The sequence below is a fragment of the Ailuropoda melanoleuca genome, chromosome 14, assembly GCF_002007445.2.
Source record: "Ailuropoda melanoleuca isolate Jingjing chromosome 14, ASM200744v2, whole genome shotgun sequence".
Taxonomy (NCBI): Eukaryota; Metazoa; Chordata; class Mammalia; order Carnivora; family Ursidae; genus Ailuropoda; species Ailuropoda melanoleuca.
The window spans coordinates 93,458,556-93,476,434 of NC_048231.1; the positions used below are offsets into that span (position 1 = coordinate 93,458,556).

Below are 17,879 nucleotides of genomic sequence, written 5' to 3' on the forward strand. Positions count from 1 at the left end.
TACTGAGCTGTTGACTTTAAAAAATGATTAAGATAGTAAATTTCACGTCTTGTGTATCTTATCACAATTGACAGTTCCCCCAAATGGATATACTGTTTAATATGCTTCTATCAAAATCCCAGCAAGATATTTTGTAGATATAGACAAGAGTATTCTAAAATTTGTATGTAAAAGCAAAGAAACAAGAATAGCTAAAACTTAAAAAAAAAAAAAAAAAAAGATGGGGAGCCTGGGTGGCTCAGCTGACCATCTGACTCTTGACTTTGGCTCAGGTCCTGGTCTCAGGATCCTGCGATCAAGCCCTGTGTTGGGTTGCACACTCAGCAGGGAGTCTGCTTGTCCCTCCATCTCTGTTCCTTCCCCCCATCACATGCGCTCATGTGCACTCTCTCTCTCAAATAAGTAAATAAATAAACAAATAAATGGAATCTTTAAAAAATTGTTTAAAAAGAAGAATAGAGTTCGAGGAATCAGTCTTCCTGATTTTCAGGACTTATCAGATAGCTTTAGTAAGGAAGGCTGTGTGGTACTGGCAGAGGGACAGATACATAGATCAATGGGACCCAGAAACAGACCCACACAGACACACCACACTGACTTCTGACAAAGGTGCAAAAGCAATTTAATGGAAGGAAAGGTAGCCTTTTTAATAAATGGAGCTGGGACAATTGTGCACCTATAGACAAAAAAATGAACCTCAACCTGGACATTCCACCTTCCACAAAAATTAATTCAGATGGTGTGATAGTTAATTTTATATGTCAATGTGACTAGACCACGGAGTGTCCAGGTATTTGATCAAAGGCTATTCCAGGTTTTTCTGCAAGAGTGTGTATAGTGAAATAAACATTTAAATCAGTAGACTGGATAAAGCAGCTTGGCCTTCCCAGTGCGGGTGGGTCCCATCCAGTCTGTTGCCAGCCTACACAGGACCCAAGGCTGACCCTCCACCAAGCCGCAGAGAATTATTCCTGCCTGCTGACCTTTGAACTGCAACATCAGCTTTTTTTCTTGCCTTTGGACTTGAGTTGAAATCTTGGCTCTTCCCAGGTCTGCAGCTTCCCAATTCACCTGTAGATCTTGGAACTTGACAGCCTCCACAATCATGTCAACCAATTCCTTATAATCAATCAGTCAACCAATCAGTCTTCTATTGGTTCTGTTTCTGGAGAGCCCTGACTAATGCAGAAGGAATCATGGACATAGAACTATAAAACCATTAGAAAAAACACTGGATTTTAAAAGAATGACAACTTTGGTCAGTTAGGCAAAAAAATTCAGGTCACTTATTTATAGAAGAGATCAGGCTAGTTGCAGATTTCTCCGTGGTGACATTCAACACAAGAGAACAAAGATACATCTATAAGATCCCCAAGGAAAGAATGTTGAGCCAAGGTTTTGTACGCAGCTAATCTGTGTTTCACCCATTGAATATGCAATAAATAAGGAAATGTTTTTCCCATGAGTGTTTCTTGAGGAAAGTATTAAGGCTCTTAGTCCATTTGGGCTGCTATAAAACAATACCACACTCAGTGGCTTATCAACAATTTATTGCCCGCAGTTCTGGAGGCTGGGAAGTCCAAAATCAAGGCACTGGCAGATGTGCTGTTTGGTAAGGGCCCACAGCGTTTTTTCACTGTGTCCTCACAGGGCAGAAGGGGGAAGGGAGCTCTTTGGGGTCTCTTTTAAAAGAGCACTAAGCCCATTCATGAGACCAAAATCACCTCTCAAAGGTCCACTTCCATGTGCCATCCTGTTGGGCACTGGGATTTCACATATGAATTTTGGGGGACACAAATAGCTGAAAGATGACGGGAAAAACATGGTACTGCCTTTTGAGAATTGCAGAAGTGAATATATTTACCAGAACAAAGACTAAAACAAACAGAGGGGCTAGGGAACAGAATGCTGTGTAATTGGTATATACCTTAACGATGGAAAAATAATAAAAGAAACACATTTTAGGAGGGGAAGGAGGATGTAGAAGGTAGAGTGACTTTATGAATGGTGTCATTTATAACTGAAATCCAGATACCGTTTCAAGCTGCCGAATCAAGTAATTGAAGTATAAACATTCAATACCATGAAGGTAAACATGAAGAAATATTGTCTCAAATCAGGTGAGTTGGGAAGGAAGAGGAAGTATGTATGTTTTATTGTTGTTTATGGTAAAGGGTTAAGACATTATCAAAGGAAATAGAGGGATATGGGGCCAAATGAGGTGTAATTATAGAGGCAAACAAAACAATACCAACTTTCCTAATGACAGACCTGAAGAAATGAAGAGGGAAAACAACACTCCTGACTTACGACGGGATCACATTGTCTCCTGCTACCACAGCACTTGCTACATCCGGGTCCCAAGCACTTCATGTAATGCAGGCTGCCTGGCACCCCTCAGGCAGCCCTGCCCTTTTCACTCTGAGCTGAGATCAGTGCATCCAGCAGTGCTCTTCAAACTGTGTCGAATGTCCAGTTTCCTTTTTTATTTCCTTTCTGTGGCAAACCGTTCAGGAAAATGAAACGACTCCTAACCAAAGCAAACACATGCAAAATGCAAACTTTAATGATTGGTTGTTAGAGTCCACAGCCTTAAAAATAATAAATAAAATCTGAAAAACAGAGAGAAAAAGAATGATGAAACTGTTAGGGTCTTCATTAAAAGTATGCATTAAAGTGGCTCATCTGGAGGGGCACCTGGGTGGCTCAGTCTTTAAGCGTCTGCCTTCGGCTCAGGGCGTGATCCTGGCGTTCTGGGATCAAGCCCCACATCAGGCTCCTCTGATGTGAGCCTGCTTCTTCCTCTCCCACTCCCCCTGCTTGTGTTCCCTCTCTTGCTGGCTGTCTCTCTCTCTCTCTCTGTCAAATAAATAAATAAAATCTTAAAAAAAATAAAAGAGTGCATGGGATTGGAGATGTTGTGGCGGCCATCTTTGGAAAACAGAGTTCACTACAAAAATAATTCTCTAGATGAACCACTGTTTTTTTTTTAAGATTTTATTTATTTAGTTGACAAAGAGAGAGAGAGCACAAGCAGGGGAGTGGCAGGCAGAAGGAGAGGGGGAAGCAGGCTCCCAGGGAGCCTGGCGTGGGACTTGATCCCAGGACCCTGGGATCATGACCTGAGCCCAAGGCAGATGCTTAACTGACTGAGCCACCCAGGTGCCCCCTACCAGCTCTTTTATAATGTGACACTCATCCCATTGAGTGGTGGAGTCTATGTCCCCTCCCCTTGAACCTGTGTTGGCCTTTGGACTGCTTTGACCAATGGACTGTGGCAGAAATGACACTGCAAGACTATAACAATAGGTTCCAAAAGGCCATGTAGCTTCTCCCCAGTTTTCTTGGGACATTAAACCTGAGAACTCATCCATGATCCTCTGAGTAAACTCAGGCAGTCTCTGGAGATGTCTTTGTGAAGAACTGAGGCCTCAAGTCCACAGCCCCAGTTGAGTTCCCAGGCAATAGTTAATACCAACTTGCCAGCCCAGTGAGTGAGCCATTTTGAGATGTCATCCATCCCCCAGTGATGCCTCACCAGCAGAGATGAACTATCCACGCTAAGCCATACCCAAATTGTAGATTTTGACTTCTTTTTTTTGCCTAGTTTGCTTCCTCCTCCTTCTGTTCAGAGGGGATCATCTATAGTAAACATCTTGCCCCCCCACCCCCAAACTCCTCTTGTTGGCTTCTGGAGAACTCAACCTGTAACAACACTTAACATCCAACCCTAGCCTGGCAACTTCCCTTCTTAGTAATTTGCATTTTCCTCAAATTCTAGCATTTGAATTATCCAAAAGGTTAAATAAATCTGGTTAGAATTATTCAGACCCAACTACAAAAAAAGTTTACTTACTTTCAGTATAAGAGTTATTTAGGAAATCCCAAATGATACTCTTTGTTGCTACGTGTAGTACTAAATGGCCCTTTTCTGCACAAGAGTAGGAGCTCTTTTATCAAAAGCTGTAGTGTAAAATATATGTGACTATTCTTTTGAAAGGTTTAGCAAAGAAAAGTCTTGGTCAACTAAATTTGACGTTACTTCTAGTAACTTCAACCATACTTCCAGTCTATGAACATGGCAGGACAAGACAAGGGTGAAGCAACTGAGACACTTGACTCAGGAACAAGGTTTGGTGGGATGCCAAAATAATCAGTCATCAACATAAATGATGTTTTAAGACAATATTTAAAAAATAATGCAAAAAATATCCATGGTGAAAAAATATCAAAATTGTTGAAAAGATCATCTTAACATGACTGACTGAATGATTAGCAGAGGTTTGTGACGGGGTTACCTACCTACGGTTATCACCCCAAACACCTCATTCTTGGTCTTTATAAATTGGTGATAACATTTTTTTTTGATCTGAAAAATAACAAATATACTTCACATCCATTAAGATGGCTAGTATAAACAAAAATGGAAACAAAACAGAAATGGACCATAACGAGTGTTGGTGAAGATATGGAGAAACTGGAACCCTCATGCATTGGTGGTAGGAATGCAAAATGGTGCCATCACTGTAGCGGTTTCTCAAAAAGTCAAACATAGAATCACCATACGATGATTCACTGTATGAGCATTCTATATACCCAGCAATTCCACTCCTAGGTATATGCCCCAAAGGGACTCAAACAGATCCTTGAATACCCACGTCCTTAGCAGCATTACTCGCAAGAGCCAAAGGTGGAAACAACATAAATGTTCATCAACAGATAAATGGATAAACAAAATGTGGCATATACGTACCTACAACGGAATATTATTCAGCTTGAACAAATGAAGTTCTGATAACATGCCACAGCACGGATGGACCTGGAAGATACTGTGCCAAGGGAAATAAGCCACATACAAAAGGACACATAGTGCATGAGTCCATTTATATGAGGTAGTTAAAGTAGGCAAATTCATAGAGGAAGAAAGGGACTGGCGGAGTGGGATGGGAAGCTATTATTTAATAGAAAGTTTCTTTTTTTTTTTTTTAAGATTTTATTTATTTATTTGACAGAGATAGAGACAGCCAGCGAGAGAGGGAACACAAGCAGGGGGAGTGGGAGAGGAAGAAGCAGGCTCACAGCGGAGGAGCCTGATGTGGGGCTCGATCCCATAACGCCGGAATCACGCCCTGAGCGGAAGGCAGACGCTTAACCGCTGTGCCACCCAGGCGCCCCTAATAGAGAGATTCTGTTCAGGTTGATGAAAATTCTGGAAATGGGTGGTGGTGATGGTTGCACAACAGTGTGAATGCACTGAATGCCACTGAATTGAACACTTAAAAATAGAAAAAATGGTAAATTTTATGTCATGTATTTTTTTTACAAATTTGTATTTTTTCAATTACCTCCTAACTGGTGTTTATAGCTGCTCCCCCCACCTGCCCGCCGCTGCCGAACCAGGTTCCAGTCAAGCTTCACATATTCCATTAGGTTATTGGGTTATATGTCTTCAATTTCTTTTAATCTAAGAGAGTCCCTCAACCTTTTATTTTGCTTAATAGTATCTATTTAGAGACTATCTAGAGACCAGGCCAGTTGTCTAGTAGATGCCCTATATTCTCTTTTGGCTGACTGGTTCTTCCTGATGTTGTTTCTCTCTCCCTTGAATTTCCCGTGACCCAGCAGCTAGGTCTACGGCTTGACTGGATTCAGATCACACGTTCCGTAGGAACTCTTCATAAGCGTATTTTGTACAGCACCCTATCCAGCAGCACATGTCAGTTTGTCCGCTGTAAGTGATGCTCAGGTCAATTGGACTTCTTGGGCAAGGTGCTGACAACCGTCTCTCTCCATCGTAAGGGCACACACTCCCCTGCGTAATCAGCAGGTCATCTGGGAGTGACACCATGAAATGTTGGCAGATTGTCACCAGTAATTCCTCCCATTTCTGTTAGCATGTGCTGCACCTCCCATCAAAAGGTAGAAATCTTTTCATCCCTTGAATCTGGACTGGCCTTATAACTCAGTTTAACTAATTATAATGTGTGTAAGCGGTATATCCTTATTTCTGGGCCTAGGCCTTAAGAGGCCTTGAAGCTTCTTTTTTGGTCCTCTTGGGTTCAAGCTGCCACGTAAAGAAACTCAGGCTGGACTACTAAACGGTAAGAGACCACAAGGAGAGAGGTCCAGCCAGGCCAGCTGGAGGCACTAGAGAGGGGAGTGAAGTCATCTTGAATTCTTCAGCCCTGGTCAAGCCACCCCAGCCAACACCACGTGGAGCAGAGGCAAGCCCTCTCCATGGAGCTCTGCCTAATTTGCAGAGTCATGAGAAAAAATAAATGGTATTTTAAGTCGACATTGATTTTGAGCGGTTTGTCATTCAGGAAACATAGGAGACAAATCCCATGTAAATATTCTGTTTCATGTGATAGTTTTAGCATCCCTTGATATTTGCTTGGGTCAATTACTTCACTGGGGTTGCCACAGGATAGTTTAAATGTTGCTGTTCCCTCTACAGCAGAGAGAGAGAGAGGGAGGGAGGGAGGAAGGGGGAAAGAGGAAGAGGGAGCCAGAAGGGGAAAGACAAAAAGCACTAGCTTTCTTTCAACTTGGTATAAATTACTGTTTCTCCTAAGAATGAGGAGTGAATGTTAATTTTTCCCATTATGAGTTTCAGAATAAAAAGTTGAATATTCACTCCTCAAGGATGGCAAATACAGTTCTCTGCTTCTTCTAGTCTCCTTTTGATGCATGTAGTTGCATGGTCTCTCAAGCATATCTGTCATTGAACTCAAAGCATTGCGCTCTAACTGCTGATTCATTTGTTTCTCCCTTTAACTAAACTTTGTTTCTTGAGGGCAGGCACGTTAGAGGCGAAGCCAAGTACATATAATTCTAAGTGAAACTAGATTTCTGTCATACTCCTACTTTTTTTCCTCATGCATATTATCTTACATGATTTAGAGAGTATCTGATAATTTTTCTAATCATGCAATTGCTTTGTCTTTTGGTGATTTGGATGTCTTTTCATTTCATTATTTAATGAAGAGAGTAACTGCCTGCGGTTATAAAAGCAAACAGTGGAGCGGGCCAGTGATACAAATCAGCAGTTGCTGCCCCTCAAAGCCTCAACCCCACCACGGGTCATCACTTCGTTTTTCAGGTTTGGTTCTTGTAGATCCTTTTTTGAAAAATGGCCGCGATATCTTTCAACTCAAATGCCTTTTTCACAATGTTACCTTGTCTCCCAGTGACAGGTGGGATCTATATCCCCTCCTCCTTGAAACTGGACGGCCTTGGGGGCTGTTTCGACCGCTAAGAGCGTGGCGGAGGTGACACACTGTGACTTCTGAGACTACCGAAGGGAATGTAGCTTCTGCCTCTTGGGAATGCTTGCATCCTGAAGGCTTTGTCCTGACTGCCTGGAGGCTGCCATGCTGCGTGGAAGCCCCCACGAGCCCACGCAGACACTGCTTGGAGAGGCCCCAAGACTGCACGGGTGGTCCTGCGGCCCCCAGATGTTTCAGCGCTCGGCTATTCCAGCCGCGGCTACAGCCGCAGCTGTGCACACGGCTCCCAGCGAGACCCCGTGGGCTCCTCATCCACAGAAATCAAGAGAGAAAAAAGTGCTTTAAGCCATGCTGGTCAGGGTCTTGGAGGCCAGACTTGGGAGTTTTTTGGTTATACTAATGAAGTAGCATCTCACTTACTTTGGTCGCCAAGGACCCCAGGGTCACTGATTACTGTTTCTGATCTCTGTGGGGAAGACCATCCTAATTGACACGCTAGGTATTGCCTAAGTCCCCTTGGCTTGAATGGTTGATTGACCTTACTTGGCTTCTGCAACCAAAGGATCTTTCCAGCTCTGATGAAATCAAAGAGCCAGTAAGATAACTGGGAATGCATTCCTTTCATCTGTCAAAGGCTTGGTTAAGGGACTGGGTTATGGATCTTCTCTAGGAACAGCGAAGCCTTGTTGTGAAGGTTCTCACAAGGTGAATCCACGCCAGCATCTCTATTTCCTAAAGATACTGGGTTCTTCCTTTTATATTATATATTAATGGAGTTCCGAGTGGATCGATTTGAGTTGTTTCTTCGACCAGCCAAACAATTAAAACCACTCCCAGCAGCTCAAACCGAAATACTAAATTCAGAGTCTCTGTTGATTGAACCCACATCTAAGATTTGATCATTTCTGAAAGGAGGCTCTCCTTTCCTTGACCGCGATCACCAAAATACTCCACCACAGTGCTCCAGGCATTTCCTGAGACTCAGAATCCTTCAAATCTTCATAAGTACACACATCCCAATACTATGCACCCTGCTCTTTGCCTCCCAACTTTCCTTACCTTCATATTAGAAAAACAAAACCCCCCACAAAACTTGTTGAATCCGAATTCAACTGATATCACTTGGTAATTACACAACCAAACATTAAGCTTCACTTGACTGTTTTGGCACTGTGAACGCAAGAAATGTTTATAGTCATAGAAGATTTCTGGGTTTCTCTCCCTGCCCTCAACTAGCAGTCCTTGAAGTTCTCATGCCTTCATTTTGTTCTGCAGCAGCTACGAAGGAGTTCCCCGGCGCCGTGTCCTCGCTGGGCACTTCATTCCATGGGACCACAGACCGTAATGCTGTCTCACCACAAGCTACCAGATTCCCATCGGGTCGGATGCTATTGATGCTATGACCCTGTTGATAATGTCCTGCCAGCTTTGTGGTGCCCCAGATAGATGGATCTGGATGGCAGCACCTGACAAACCACGGCTAGTCAGGTGCCCCCGTGAGGGCTGCCTCTGATGAAGAAAAATAGGATGTCCCCACTTGGGCTTCTGTGGCAGGAGGGCAGTTTGGATGAATAGCACTCTTCCAAAGTACAATCGTTTGATGAATTATCTATGCTGTCCTGTTTTTTTTATTACTCTCTTCTTAAAAGCTGCTCTGTTATTTTATAGGGCTCCAAAGGGGGAGACAAATGCCTGTGATCAGCTCTCAGTCTAACTGTAATTCTTCCCTTTTAAACACTTTTGCTTATTTTGGGGAATGGAAATATTTAAAGATAAAAACAAAGTAAAAATTAACAAGCGTCCATACTGTTACTGCCTAGATTTAACCACTGTTAATTTCTTGCTGTATTTGTTTTCACTCCTTATTTTCTTCCTTTTATAAAGTAAAAATGTGGGAGAGGGGCAAAAATAATACATGCTTATTGTAGAGTAATCAAACTGAGAAAAAAATACAAAGATTCAGTCACTCAATAAATATTTATTGAGCACCCATCAGGCACCAGGCACCGTTCCAGATACTGAGATACAGCGGAGAGAAAAAGAAAGACAAGAAAATCCCAGGTCTCACAGAACATACATGTTAGTAGGAAAAATTACAAATAGGAAAAATAGTAAACTATACAGCATGTTACACGGTAAGTGCTACAGACGAAAATGAAGCAGGGAACGGGTATAGGGAGCATCAGGAGGGATTGCAATTTGAAATAGGATGACCAGGGAATGTCTCACTGAAAAGGTAACATCTGAAAATACACCTGAAGATAGAAGAGGTAGAGAAAAAAAAAATCAACCAAAATCTCACTACCCACAAATAACATAATGAACATAAGGTGAAAATAATTCGTTCTGTTTCCATGCATATGCACAGATATCCGGGTGAATGACTGTGTGGATAAATGGATAGAAACCTACAGCTAGGAGAAATATACTATTATAAATGGATTCAAACTATAAAATATTTTTTCTTTTTAATCATGAATAAATTAAGCATCTATTTTTGTTTTGGGGGATATAAAATACATACATAGATGCAGAGAGATCTATGTATCACCCAGATCCAGATCTGAGATAATTAAGTCTAGAATCAGCTTCGTTAGAATGTATACTTTGATAACAGTATTCTGACTCATGAACAGGGCCCATCTCTCTACTTACTCAGGTTTTCCTTTGTTTGTAATGTATCCTAGGTTTTTATGTAAAGGTCTGCACATCTTTCAGACTTATTTTGAGGTACCTGATGCTATCTGATACTATTCTAATTGTTTTGTTTTCATAATTTCAATTCATAATTGTTGCTCAGATAAACATCATGACTTTATTAACTTTGCATCCTGGAATCTTATTAAATTCAAATTCTAAGTTTGTATTAATTTGGACTTGCTACATATACGTCATCTAAGAATAACAATTTTGTTTCCTTTTTAATCCCTAAACTTAGAATTTCCTGTCCAAAGCTGAAAAGTAGTAGTGATATCAGTTAAGTTTTCCATGATTCACAATTAAGATGCTTGCTATAGTGCTGCTGCTTCTTTCTCCTTTTTTTTTTTTTTGGTAGATGCCCTTTATTAAGCAGCTTCCTTCTATTCCTAGTTTGTAAGGTTTTTCTAAAAAAAAAATCATAAATGGGTACTGGATTTTATCGAATGCTTTTTATGACTCTAAAAATGTAACTTCTGTATTTATTTCTGTAAATACAACAAATAATACTAATTTTTCAATTACAGACAGACTCAGTTTTGTGTGGCGCCACGTTAACCACAACTTGATTTCTGTGGCGAGTCCTCCCACCACAGCAGATCTCAAGCGGCCCACGTGAGCTCACGGGACTCACAGGTGGGAAGAGATGGGCACTGGTTCTTGTAAGCCAACAGGAGCCAGCTCTGGCCTACCTCTGATTTCAGTCCCCAGGAACCAAGACTAAAATTTACCATTTCACTAGACCGGTAAGAACAAAGTCACTTCAAATGATCTATTTTATAAAAAGTCTCACAGATAATCCAGTAAGCTGATAAAAAGACACAACTCTCTTATTTCTCAAGCCTCTATTAAGTACCCAATAAATAGCGTCTAGCACGGTGCTAGCTGCAAGTCAAAACGTACTATCTGAAGAGCTTACAGTCTAAATGATCTAAACAAGATTAATAGAATGTGCTTCAAATTTGGATAAAAATCTTAAGATAGTAGTAGCAACTTATTACTAAAGGAATGCAAAGGTAGAAGTGGGGGTAGTTTAGGGATTGCTCCTGGCAGAGAGAGAGGCCAGGAGCTAGGTCTCACTGGAAAGAACGGAATTTGGACTAGCAGAGAATGGGCACTGCAGTAGAGTAGGACAGTAACAGAAGGACGTGAAGGAAGGTATGGAGGCAGGAAAGCACATCTAGGAGAGCTCACAAAAGTGAGGTAAAAGCAGTGTCTATGCTGGGCCCTCCCAGCTGCTTCATTTGCAAGGTGTCAACACGTACGGCTGCATGTTACAGAGGAATGCCTCAATTTCTTAACTGTGCGAGTGACAAGTGGCTGAATGGTACTTCACATTAATAATCGAATACATATACTCATTCTGTTTTACTGCATGGTATCAGGAAACGCCAAGTCAATTTTCTATTGAAATTCTTTTTATTAAGACCCCTACAGTTTCCAGGCTGAGAAAAAACATGTTCTTCAACATCTAGGTTATAGCTCATAGAGGTACTCAAGGAGCCTCAGAAACCACGTACCCCAGGGGCGCCTGGGTAGCGCAGTCGTTAAGCGTCTGCCTTCGGCTCAGGGCGTGATCCCGGCTTTCCGGGATCGAGTCCCACATCGGGCTCCTCCGCTGGGAGCCTGCTTCTTCCTCTCCCACTCCCCTGCTGTGTTCCCTCTCTCGCTGGCTGTCTCTCTGTCANAATCTCCCTCTCCCCTGCTGTGTTCCCTCTCTCGCTGGCTGTCTCTCTGTCACATAAATAAATAAAATCTTAAAAAAAAAAAAAAAAAGAAAGAAACCACCTACCCCAAATATCCAAATTTCCAAACAGTCCACGTTCAGACAGAGCCTGAACATCGTGAGTACTTATCTGTCCATAAAGAACTCATGGGATATGGCCTATGTGCTACCATTTTAGAATAAGTCTAAAATTATTTGATACCAGAAATAGATTTAGAACCAGAAATGTAAAAAATGTAGAAGATGTAATATACAAAATGGAGCTATGGCTGGAAGTGAATATGGATACTGAGATACAGTTTCCAAAGCACATGTAAGAATTAAGTGTGACTCGGGGCGCCTGGGTGGCACAGCGGTTAAGCGTCTGCCTTCGGCTCAGGGCGTGATCCCGGCGTTCCGGGAAAGAGACCCACATCAGGCTTCTCCACTAGGAGCCTGCTTCTTCCTCTCCCACTCCCCCTGCTTGTGTTCCCTCTCTCGCTGGCTGTCTCTCTCTGTCAAATAAATAAATAAATAAATAAATAAATAAATAAAAAATTGTTAAAAAAATAAAATAAAAGAATTAAGTGTGACAGAGAATCCATTTATCATCAACACTATACTTACTTACCACTGGGTCATGTATTCTGTCAAATTAAGTAAAATACGTCCTCAAAACAAATTCTGGATTTACAAAAATTCTGAATTTCAACTATTATATAATTAAGTGAATTCTCCTAATGATATAATTAATAGCAATACTATATAGTTCTGAGGCCGATAAAGAATATAAATTATTTTAGAAGGCAGCCACAAAAAACTGTTAGTCTGCCAAGTTAACTCCCAACCCTCACATAAAAGTTGTTGAAGAACAGAATTTTCATGTATACATTCTCAATAATTTCTAATGATTTCTTTGTATCTAATCAATTTAGATAATATTTCTCCTATACAGAAGATCCCAAAATAAAGAAGCATACACAGAATATAGCCAATAGTAGGTTATATCAATTTACTTCACGTAAGAAGAGCGTATTTCAGGCCTATGATTTCCATTTAGTATCAACAAAAACAATCTGTACAGAAAACCCAAAGGCAACCATAGAGCATTATATGTAAAATGTGCAAATATATTTTAAAATGCAAGTTATTCTATAGTATTTGCAAGGTAGAACTTTCTAGTAATTAAGGAATCTACCTCATTCCAGCTAACTTGATCATCCTTTTGCATATAGAGCCAATGCAAATGCACAAGGCACAACTTAGTGTTGATGCTGAAGTGTGTTAACATACACCTTCAGATTTATTTGGAGATATTAAAACAACATATCATGTTTGTATTTTATTATTTAATGAGACATTAGCTCATTTCTAAAGCTTCACAAGCATTACACTTGATAACGTATGTGTGGCAAGGACAAGCTGTTCCCTGGACTTAAAAGGTAAAAGACAAGACCCTTGGTAGCCTATATTAAAAAAAAAAATTATATCTATATATATATGTACACACACACACCCACAAGAAACTTCCCATAATTCAAAGGGATGCCATTCCTTTTAGCAAAGGTTCCCATTATAGTATTTCATGACAGAATTATTTAAAAAGTATGTATTTATTTGCCATCTGTTTTGGTCAATCTTGCTACAAAAAGATCCTGAAACAGACAATTTTCTTCTTCAAGATGAAGACAATGCCAATTTTGAAAGTCTTTGAGATTGCACAGTGAAAGGTATTATCTAATTAAATGTAGAAGCTTGTTGTTTTTAAAGAAATTATTGAAATCTACACAAAGAAAATGTCAGCCTATCAAAAATCAATGAGACTTGGCTAGAACACAATTCAAAATCTTTCAAGCCCAATCACAGTGCTCTTTGCTGTTTTATTGACCATCCCTGAGAATAAAGATTCTATCATTTAAAATATTTAAGTTTTACATTGATGAGAATGATGCTTAAGAATTATTTTTTCAAAATATAAGATAAACCCTATTTCATTATGGTAAAAAAAAAAAATGCTCTTTGCAAATACCACCAATTCTAAGTATTGGTATCTCAATCAATGTTAATCCTCTTCTTAACTGGATAATTCCTATTTTTTGCCATTCATATATCACTCATTTCCTTATTATCCATTATTTTATAATTTTTGTAAACAGGAGCATGTAACTGGTAGTGGAGCAGAAGTATGTATAAAATGAAAGGAACTCTGGAGTGAGATCTGTATTTCCCTGTGGTAAAAGAGTTTTACTGGAAATAATATGAATGCCATCCAAGAAAGGCAAAAGTACCTATGAAATAAAGAACACACATGGTAAATGTCTTCCTCGTTCTCTTTGGTTTAACCTTCTTGGCCAAAATCTTCTGTAAACTTCTTTAATTTCAACAAGTCATGTTCATTGACTGTGGGCTTTGTGTTAGATAGTGACCGTAACATATCCGACTGTCAGGGAAAAAGAAGGGAGGAGTATTAGTAACAGATTTAATCAAATAAAAATCACTGCATTATTATTAACTAACCTTCCACCTGAAGTTAAATCTAAGTACTCGCAGTGTGCCATAAGTTATTAACAATGAACTCTTATTCCTTCTCAAGGACATCTCTCATCCTGTTCTTCCTTTGCACAGCAACTTAAACTGCTTGCCTTGTCCTGACCACAACTTTTGATGGCTCTCCATTACCCATCAGAAGTATAATCCTTTTAGCCTGAGGATCAAGGCCCTCCAAAATATGTCCCTGATCTCTTATTTGGTCTTATCTGTTTTTTCTTAAAATAAGAGAGTTCACCAATTACAGCTCAAAAGGAATATAGTCATTCATTTACAGAAGTTATCCACTTACTCTTATGTGAAACACAACACCATTTAATTAAAACCAACTAATCAAAAATTTTTTTAAAGATTTTATTTATTTATTTGAGAAAGAGAGAGAGGGACAGAGAGTACCAGTGCGAGGGGGCAGAGGGAGAGGAAGAAGCAGAATCCCCGCTGAGCAGGGAGCCCAAGATCATGACCTGAGCCAAAGCCAGACACTTAACCAACTGAGCCACCCAGGCACCCCCAGAATTTTTAACTATTAGTTAAAATTATGATCAAAATGGGAAGAACATATGCTAATACCATGGATTCATTAAAAGATTAACTTCTGGGCTACGGTTCTTATAAAACAGTATGAAAAATGGTCAAAAGAACAAAATCTTCAAAAAATAACATAGTGGGGTACCTGGGTGGCTCAGTCAGTTGAGCGTCCGACTCTGATTTTGGCTCAGATCATGATCTCAGGGATCCCCATGATGGGTTCCACACTCAGCGGGGAGTCTGCTTGAGATTCTCTCTCCCCCAACCGCCCCCCTGTCCCCCGCACCCACTCGCACACACTCTCTAAAATAAATAAATAAATCTTTAAAAAAAAAAACAACAACATAGCAAGGACCGAAATAAAAAAGGGTTTCTGAATAACTTCTCAGAGAAGCATCATTAACACATAAACATATCTATTATATACTATATACATATAGAGGTATGTGTATGTCTATAGATCTATGTGTCGTATCATGTAAATAAGTTTCTCCTCTGGAAGTTACTGTTAATTCTGTCATAAAGCTCTTTGAAAATCTGTAACTGAAGCAGATTTAAAAACTGAGTATTCACCAATAAGAAAACATAAAAATAATATATGTAGCTTTTCACAGTAACCTTCCTCTACCTTACAAGATAAGTCTTAAAAATTATAAATCCCTCCAATATAAACTATAGAAATGTAATTTATCATAAAAATCTGGTTTCAGGACTTTTTTTTTTCCAAGCACTACATTAACTTTCTACAAAGCCTGAAGAAGTAAAACAGAAAAACACCATTATGATTACTATGATATATGCATTAAGGTTTCTGGATATTTTATAAATCTTAGATTCAGAAAAGAAATTTCACCAATTCTACTTTTTAGTTAAGTCTTGACAATAATTTATGCCATATAGATAAGTATTCTGGTGATAGTATCCCAGCTATAAGACCTATATAAGCTTAAAAACCTGTGTTTTTTGAAAAGTAGCTTTTTCACTTAAAATTTAATCTTTCTTAAAGCCCAAGAAAATATTTTAAAGATAATTATTTTTTATATTTTAAAGTTCAATTAATCTTTACAACTTTGTGAGTAGCTAGGATACATAAACATGCTTGATCATACTGACATTTTCTAGCTAATACTACATAACTGAAAATGTTTATCTTTGTCTCACAAATGACAAACTATAATGTTTTAAATTTTTTTAAATGTCAAACCATGCAAACAACTGGCTCCAAAAGTTTATCCCCAGGGACATCCATCCATGTCATTTCAATGGCACCAGGGTCACCAGGAGAACAGGGCGTTAGCAGATCATCTACTACTTTGTTGGGATCAGCTCGTGAAGGTCCGCGCACCTGGAATAAATAGTAATCTGAAATATTTACTTTAACAAAGTAACTAAGTAAAGATTTAGGCCGTTATTAGGAAATTTGAAAACGTACTATTCTGTATTTTGTTCAAATGTCTACTTCTAAAAATAAACAGATGAATATACAACAAAATGTAGTTATCTTTGGGTGATGGGATATTTTGTTTGGCTTTAATTTTTTCCTGTATTTTGAAATTTCCTACAATAAATCACTTACATGATCAAAGGAGAAAAAGAGTTAAAATTAAAAAAAGATAAGAAATATCCGTGGTTAAGAGTTTTCTTTTTTCCTCTAAAGCTAATTAAATGGTCTTAGAGTCCACAAAAAAGGCATCCTCAATAATTCTCTTAAGTTTTCTCTAGTTCCCAAAACAGAAAATTCTATGATATTTGGAAGATTTATTAGTGTGAAATCACTGAATCTTTCTTTCTCAACAAAAATTACTTCTTTAAAAATAAGTACAAAATTAAATGTTAAGTGTAATTTCAGTGCTATTTTGTGATTCCTAACTGACTTAAAATAAATTTTTTTTTTTTTAAGATTTTATTTATTTATTTGACAGAGATAGAGACAGCCAGCAAGAGAGGGAACACAAGCAGGGGGATTGGGAGAGGAAGAAACAGGCTGACAGCGGAAGAGCCTGATGTGGGGCTCGATCCCACAACGCCAGGATCACGCCCTGAACCGAAGGCAGACGCTTAACCACTGTGCCGCCCAGGCACCCCTAAAATAAAATTTTAATAACATTCAGAGACAGAACCTTTGTGACTTAGAGTCACAAGTACTTTATAGGTGGTAAAGTATCTATACTAAATTGGGGGCCGCTTTCACATTTAATATTTATTTGACAATGATCAATCTTAAATATTACATCAGGATTAGGGCAGGTGCAGAAAAATAAACATTCTAAATGCTTTACTTATTATGTGTATTTTATTGTCTGTCTTTGCCCACAAAAATTTCAGCTGTAGGGATTTTTCTTTTTGCTTGTAATACTTTCTGACTTATCTTTAGGCTCAGAGTACTTTAGACATTTGATGAATAAATAGGCAATCTTGTTTTTGCTAACTGAAATAATCAGCCTTAAGAATGGGAGTAAAAGATGGAGCCACTGAGAGATCTACTAGCTGGTGATGCAGATGGCCAGATGTCAACACTGATTTGGCTGCTACATCTGTATCCTCCTAAGAAGGGCCCAGCTTCAGGGTCACAGAAGCTGTCCCTGGCAGTCATATGGAGGACCAGATGAAAAGTTCTGGGTAGGAAAGGACTGAGTTCCTAAGAATCTATATTTTCTAAATGCAAAGAAAATTTAAAAGAAAATACAACGGCTGGGACATAAACATGACCCTGAGCCTCCTGTATTTCCCCCAGTAATGAAGTGGCCGCAGAAGGAAAGGGCTGTTTCCCTGGGCTACTCAGGTGCTTTACGAGAACTGCTTCATTTCATTCTCACAATTGTACTTTGAGGAGTGCTATCGTCTCTACTGCAGAGATGATAAAAACAAGACTTACATGGGTAACATAATTTGCTCAAGGAGATATAACAAGTAAACTGTGGACTCAGGCTTCAAATTCAGGTTTTAATTCAAGCTCATCATTTTTTTAAAAACTTATTGTAGGGCAAGACATCCATCTGTAAGTTAGTCATGATATATTAGTCTTGCCATATACTGCTGGATTAAGTTTGCTTATAGCTTTTCGGGATTTTCACGTGGATGTTCATGAGTAATACTGGATACTGCTGTCCTCAGCAACAGGGTTGGTCCAAATTACCTACTCCATTGTTACTTAAATATCTTGGACATCCCAA

The 17,879-nt window shown here is 39.3% G+C and overlaps 2 long non-coding RNA genes across 2 annotated transcripts; both read right to left on the reverse strand.

The window, feature by feature from the left end:
• Window positions 1–605: 605 nt before the first annotated feature.
• Window positions 606–11,570, reverse strand: LOC117795925. The gene is made up of 2 exons (XR_004620113.1): window positions 4,754–11,570; window positions 606–2,530 (listed from the first exon to the last, which is right to left on the reverse strand). It is a non-coding gene; the product is annotated as an uncharacterized LOC117795925 (long non-coding RNA).
• A 1,049-nt stretch (window positions 11,571–12,619) lies between these two features.
• LOC117796025 lies at window positions 12,620–16,613 on the reverse strand. Its single transcript, XR_004620341.1, has 2 exons — window positions 15,911–16,613; window positions 12,620–14,071 (listed from the first exon to the last, which is right to left on the reverse strand). It is a non-coding gene; the product is annotated as an uncharacterized LOC117796025 (long non-coding RNA).
• Between the last annotated feature and the right edge of the window lie 1,266 nt (window positions 16,614–17,879).